The sequence below is a fragment of the Oncorhynchus mykiss genome, chromosome 27, assembly GCF_013265735.2.
Source record: "Oncorhynchus mykiss isolate Arlee chromosome 27, USDA_OmykA_1.1, whole genome shotgun sequence".
In the NCBI taxonomy this organism is placed as follows: domain Eukaryota; kingdom Metazoa; phylum Chordata; class Actinopteri; order Salmoniformes; family Salmonidae; genus Oncorhynchus; species Oncorhynchus mykiss.
Window position 1 is genome coordinate 19,514,242 of NC_048591.1, and position 7,458 is coordinate 19,521,699.

Sequence of the window (7,458 nt, forward strand, 5' to 3'; positions counted from 1 at the left end):
CATCTGTATATCTAGACTTAGATTTAGCTTTCCCTGACTTAGTCTCCATGCTGATTGATATATAAACAGCTGAATATGCGCTTTACCAAAACAATGCTGTGCGCAACATGCGTTGCTCCTTCCGGTATGAAACTTCAATGGCGAATAACCCTCTCTACGCCGGAGTTTACTACATGGGTTGGTCTTCCAACACATAAACATTACATATTGCCGTTTACCTCAGCTCATTGGCTATCTACCCAGCTAGATTTCAAGTCGATCAGTGGTCATTGGGTTAAAATACAGTCAATCAACAGCGGGCAAATCATTGGTGCACAATGATGTCATTACTTGTTGTCTTCAAATCGGTTTCTTTCAGTCAATACGTCCCCCGAAATGACCCATCAGGTTTGGTTGTGTTACAAACAAACCAGTTGATTGCAATGAAACCAAATATGACTGGAAAAGTCACGTTTTGCGTGTGTATTTACCTCGAGTGTGTCGTCGAAAATGGAATGAGACGGAATTCACGACACAAGCGGTTCACAAAATGTTTCGTGTTAGGCTATAAAAATTGATTTTATCAAACAATAGACCATTCATTGTGTAAAAATGAGCATTGGGATTGCAAACCGGAAGATCGTCAAAGGTAAACAATTTATTTTATTGCAGTTTGTGATTTTGTTACGCTTGTGCTGGTTGAAATAGTTTTTTTTTTTATGGGGCTCTATCCTCAGATAATCGCATTGTATTCTTTCGCAGTAAATCCTTTTTTAAATCTGACAACGCAGTTGGATTAGCAAGATTCTAGGCTTTCGAAACATGTGAGACACTTGTATTTTCATTCATGTTTAATATTACTATTTATGTAGCGATCACCGTTTGTTGTCGAATTTCATCCCGCTACCGGGTTCCGTGCACAGAGAGGTTAAATAAAGGTGTTAAAAAATATTTTAAAAATCGGCGTCCAAAATTACCGATTGTTATGAAAACTTAAAATCGGCCCTAATTAATCGGCCATTCCGATTAATCGGTCGACCTCTAGTGTGTACACCCCTCTCATTCGTACTTCAGGAAATTATTATCCAGCCTCGTCTTTGTGGTGAAATTGCCAACGGTCTGTTCAGTGTGAAAATGACATTGTGTAAATGCAGATGATTGCAGACACATATGCCGATGTCACCACCAGGTGCAAGCATCTACTGTGTGAGTGAAAGCATATTGGCATGGGTTGTGGGTATTTTCATTGTGAATGTGCAGCGCGTGTGAGGTAGTTAGTTTATCAGCAATCTGGCGTGGCTTTTTTCGTGAATATCTGGGGGAGCAGTGAGGCAGAGGAGAGTTGTTTAAATGTGCTTGATGTCCATCTGCAACAGCCAGGTGTTGATTACAGAAGAGAGAATCATTACTATACAGTACATGACAAACTGACAGAAGGACAGACGGATAGAGATGACTCGCTGACAGAACTAAAGACACTGACAGACAGAAAGAGCTTCAATACCATACTGATGGACAAAACGACAGACCCGAGAGGGAGACGACAAACGACCTCTTTCTCTAGAGTTTGCTCACTACCAGACCCGCATGGGTTCAAATATTATTTGTTTTCTTTCAAATATTTCAGCTGTGCCTTTTTGAGCTGGCCTGGTGCAATGGAACAAATGTAATAGTCATAAAAGTGCAAGATCCTTCAACTGAAAAAAGACCTACCAGTGAGACAAGTCTTCATCCTGAACAGGGATGGGTGGGAGATGATTGAAAGAAGTTGAAAGGGGGATGTGGGGAGGGTGGGAGTGAGAACTTTGGCGAGAGGGATGCGAGAGAATTAGCCTTTAGAAGTGAAAGTAGATATACACTGCTCAAAAAAATAAAGGGAACACTTAAACAACACAATGTAACTCCAAGTCAATCACACTTCTGTGAAATCAAACTGTCCACTTAGGAAGCAACACTGATTGACAATAAATTTCACATGCTGTTGTGCAAATGGAATAGACAACAGGTGGAAATTATAGGAAATTAGCAAGACACCCCCAATAAAGGAGTGGTTCTGCAGGTGGTGACCACAGACCACTTCTCAGTTCCTATGCTTCGTGGCTGATGTTTTGGTCACTTTTGAATGCTGGCGGTGCTTTCACTCTAGTGGTAGCATGAGACGGAGTCTACAACCCACACAAGTGGCTCAGGTAGTGCAGCTCATCCAGGATGGCACATCAATGCGAGCTGTGGCAAGAAGGTTTGCTGTGTCTGTCAGCGTAGTGTCCAGAGCATGGAGGCGCTACCAGGAGACAGGCCAGTACATCAGGAGACGTGGAGGAGGCCGTAGGAGGGCAACAAACCAGCAGCAGGACCGCTACCTCCGCCTTTGTGCAAGGAGGAGCAGGAGGAGCACTGCCAGAGCCCTGCAAAATGACCTCCAGCAGGCCACAAATGTGCATGTGTCTGCTCAAACGGTCAGAAACAGACTCCATGGGTGGGTCCGACGGGAGGGTGGTATGAGGGCCCGACGTCCACAGGTGGGGGTTGTGATTACAGCCCAACACCGTGCAGGACGTTTGGCATTTGCCAGAGAACACCAAGATTGGCAAATTCGCCACTGGCGCCCTGTGCTCTTCACAGATGAAAGCAGGTTCACACTGAGCACATGTGACAGACGTGACAGTCTGGAGACGCATGTCTCGCTCCTTCCACCAACGCCACGTTGCACCACAGACAGTCCAGGAGTTGGCAGATGCTTTAGTCCAGGTCTGGGAGGAAATCCCTCAGGAGACCATCCACCACCTCATCAGGAGCATGCTCAGGCGTTGTAGGGAGGTCATACAGGCACGTGGAGGCCACACACACTACTGAGCCCCATTTTGACTTGTTTTAAGGACATTACATCAAAGTTGGATCAGCCTGTAGTGTGTTTTTCCACTTTAATTTTGAGTGTGAATCCAAATCCAGACCTCCATGGGTTGATAAATTTGATTTCCATTGATAATTTTTGTGTGATTTTGTTGTCAGCACATTCAACTATGTAAAGAAAAAAGTATTTAATAAGAATATTTAATTAATTCAGATCTAGGATGTGTTATTTTAGTGTTCCCTTTATTTTTTTGAGCAGTATATTTTGGGGGTTCTCGTCAAGGAGAGGGAGGGAGGGAGAGCAATAGAAGATACATGGACAGTAAAAAGACCAAGACCACAGAGCAAAATTTGTATGAATGGAGTGAATAGTAAAGGGGAGATGAGAGAGGGGTGAAGATGAGTACAGAGGAGATGGATAGATGGGACTCAGATGGCAGAGAGAGATGGGATTAGGAATCATGAACCAGAAAGATGACCCAGCCCAGGCGTTCCATCATGGCTGTCTCTGGCTGGCTGACGACCCTTGATGCCACGGCAGTAGGGGGAGGAGGGGACATTAAAAATTCAACGCTCTCTGGGTGACATTTCATTTGGCTGTCATTCTTTTTTTGGGGGGTGGGGGCAGATATTACCAGCAGAGAAATCATCCATGGTGGGTAGAGGAGTTTTTCCCTTCCTTTAATAAATGGAGTAATTGAACTTTCCATCTCACAGTGGGTTCCTTCCTGGTGCTCTGCTTGCTCTGCATTATTAACACAGTGGAAGGCAGGAGGAGGTGAAATGAGAAATATGTATGGATCAGTCTGAAAACGAGCCCCTAGCTAGACCAAATATGGTACCTTCAGAAAGTATTCACACCCCTTTGCTTTCTCCATATTTTGTTGTTAATCAGAATTTAAATTTAAGGTTGTGTCACTAATCTATACACAATACCCCATAATGTCAAAGTGGAATTTTGTTAGTACATCTCTAAGATGAAATGTCTTGTCAATAAGTATTCGACCCCTTTTGTTATGGCAAGCCTAAATATGTTCAGGAGTAAAAATGTGCTTAACAAATCTCATAAGTTGTGTGGACTCATTCTGTGTTTAATAATAGTGGTTACATGGTTTTTGAATGACTTCCCCCATCTCTGTACCCCACACAGAATTATCTATATAGATCCCTCTATCGAGTAGTGAATTTCAAGCACAGATTCAACCACAAAGACCAGGGAGGTATTTCAATGCCTCGCAAAGAAGGGCACTGATTGGTAGATGTGTTTAAAATAGAAAAGCAGACTCTTAATATCCCTTTGAGCATGGCGAAGTTATCAATTAGATTTTGGATGGCGTATCAATACACCCAGTCGTTAAAAATATTCAGGAGTCCTTCCTACTGTAACTCAGTTGCCGGAGAGGAAGGAAACTGCTCGGGGATTTTACCATGAGGCCAATACTGATTTTAAAAAGGTTATATGGTTGTGATAGGAGATTACTGAGGATGGATAAACAAACATAAATGAGTGAAAAGATGGAAGCCTGTACAGAATAAAAATATTACAAAACACGTATCCTGCAAAAAATGTGGTAGACAAATTCACTTTTTGTCCTGAATACAACGTGTTTGGGGCTAATCATCAAAATCAAATCAAATGTATTTATATAGCCCTTCGTACATCAGCTGATATCTCAAAGTGCTGTACAGAAACCCAGCCTAAAACCCCAAACAGCAAGCAATGCAGGTGTAGAAGCACGGTGGCTAGGAAAAACTCCCTAGAAAGGCCAAAACCTAGGAAGAAACCTAGAGAGGAATCAGGCTATGTGGGGTGGCCAGTCCTCTTCTGGCTGTGCCGGGTGGAGATTATAACAGAACATGGCCAAGATGTTCAAATGTTCATAAATGACCAGCATGGTCGAATAATAATAAGGCAGAACAGTTGAAACTGGAGCAGCAGCACGGCCAGGTGGACTGGGGACAGCAAGGAGTCATCATGTCAGGTAGTCCTGAGGCATGGTCCTAGGGCTCAGGTCCTCCGAAAGAGAGAATTAGAGAGAGCACACTTAAATTCACACAGGACACCGAATAGGACAGGAGAAGTACTCCAGATATAACAAACTGACCCTAGCCCCCCGACACACAAACTACTGCAGCATAAATACTGGAGGTTGAGACAGGAGGGGTCAGGAGACACTGTGGCCCCATCCGAGGACACCCCCGGACAGGGCCAAACAGGAAGGATATAACCCCACCCACTTTGCCAAAGCACGGCCCCCACACCACTAGAGGGATATCTTCAACCACCAACTTACCATCCTGAGACAAGGCTGAGTATAGCCCACAAAGATCTCCGCCACGGCACAACCCAAGGGGGGCTAATCCAACTCAACACATCACTGAGTACCACTCTTCATATTTTTAAGGAAGCTGATGGCTGCATCATGTTATGGGTATTGTCATTGGCCAGGATTAGGGATTTGTTTATTGATTACAAATAAACATAATACAGCTGTGAGAACAGGGAAATCTTGTTCAATCTGCTTTCCAACAGACACTGGGAGACAAATTTGCCTTTCAGCAGGACAATAACCTTAAACACAAGGCCAAATCTACATTGGAGTTGCTTACCAAGGCGACATTGAATGTTCCAGAGTGGCCTAGTTACAGTTTTGACTGAAATTGGCTTAAATCTATGGCAATAGTTGAAAATGGCTGTCTAGCAATGATCAACAATCTTGACAGAGCATGAATAATTTTTAAAAGAATAACGGGCAAAAAATGTTCAATCCAGGTGTGCAAAGCTCTTAGAGACGTACCCCAAAAGACTCACAGCTGCTTCTACTAAGTATTGACTCAGGTGTGTGAATATCTAAATTTGATATTTCTCCATTTCATTTTCAATAAATGTGCTAACATTTTTAAAAACATGTTTTAACTTTGTCATTATGAGTTATTGTGTGAAGATGGGTGGAAAATTATATATTTAATCCATTTTGAATTCGGGCTGCAACATAACAAAATGTGGAATAAATCAAGGGGTATGAATACTTTCTGAAGGCAATGTACTAACCTTTCAGATTTGAATGAACTGGATAGGTAGCTTATATGGTGGAAGTGCACTAAATCACCTCAACCTCCTTGATTGGTCGACTGGGTTACTGATTACAGCCAACTGATTACCAGGACCTCTCTGATTGGTTCGCTCGTTAACCGATGATACCCCCTGATCCGCATGGGCTTGGATTGGTAGAGCGCTTTACTGAAGATAAATGTGGCTTCTTTGAATGGCTTCAACTTCCCCTTGGAATATTTTTTTCGTTATACCTAATGAGCTCTTCTACATACTTAGAAGTGCCTTAATTTAAAGTGCAGTCTTGGCTACACCTCTGAATGAGGAACAGTCAATACAGTTTGTGTTCAGTGCACAACCTGAAGTGGGAAGAGGAGCTGCTAATCTGTAAAATAATTATACTGTGCATTCAGAATAAAAATGAGTTTGCCCTGAAGGTCACCTCTCCATCTCTCTCTGTGCTGATGGACTACGCTAGCGGAGGGTGGAGGCGTGGGGCTTACTTGCTGCTGGCTTCTTCAGCTGCGGCAGTTGGTTCCCTAGGTAGATATGGGTTTGTTCATCTCACTGCCCTAGGACTGTTCTAGTGCTCATCAGTTTCACTTCCCTCATATTTTTCTTTGTCTCCCTCTGCTGTTATTTTGCTCTCTCTCACACTTTCTGTCTCACACACACACACACCATCCCACCCCCCTCCCTTCTAATTGATGTACTCCCTCTTTCTCTTTGTTACTGTCATCTGTTTCTCACAATCTGTATTTCCTAATGCAGAGAGAAATTGCTGAGTTTGCCTCTCTGCCCAGGCAGTTTGGAGTCCGTAGGGAGACCAGAACTCTCCCTGTCCACTCATCCACCACAGCCCACAACCTTCCGAAGATTTCAACCTACCTCCCTCGCACAACCTTTCTCTGTTTTCATTACGAAAAGTTCCCTTAGGCCTCCCTTATCATTTGCCATCCACCTCACTCATCTTATTCCTGTAACACCTGCACACCTACAAGATTAATTCTCTCATAAACATGTTTTACCGGGTTTGTCCCATGCCCCACACCGTCCATCGCCACCACCGCCTGGTGCACAAACATCCACCCTACAATGTGTGTCTCGATCTCGTGCACGCTCACGCTTCTTCCGGTATCAGCCATATTGCTCCAGCGTGGCTGGATTTACGTGAGCTGACTGCCTGTGTGTGCCGGTGGGACCGGGTGGTTGCCATGGAGACCTGCCGTTGTAGTGTTCTGCAGTACATACGTGCACACTCGTCACGGTCTAAAAATAGGGGGCTGGGCAGGCAGGCTCTGAACGGCCTCGTTCTCTGCATGTTGATCATTAGACTCTGAGAAGAGCGGAACTGTGAGACCTGAAGACACTCTGAGCTAGTGGATAGGCTTTAGCTCAGCGGGCTAACACCATCTTGAGGGACACGGGTTCGATCCCCGGTCTGTCACATATGTACTATATAACTCAGGCTATGTGCCTTTTGGGGAAACTAACTCGTCCTCGCCCTGTAGTGCTGCTCGTCATCAGTGATAGTCTCTCCTCTCCGCCGTAGTTGTGGTGGATACACTCTCCTTCTT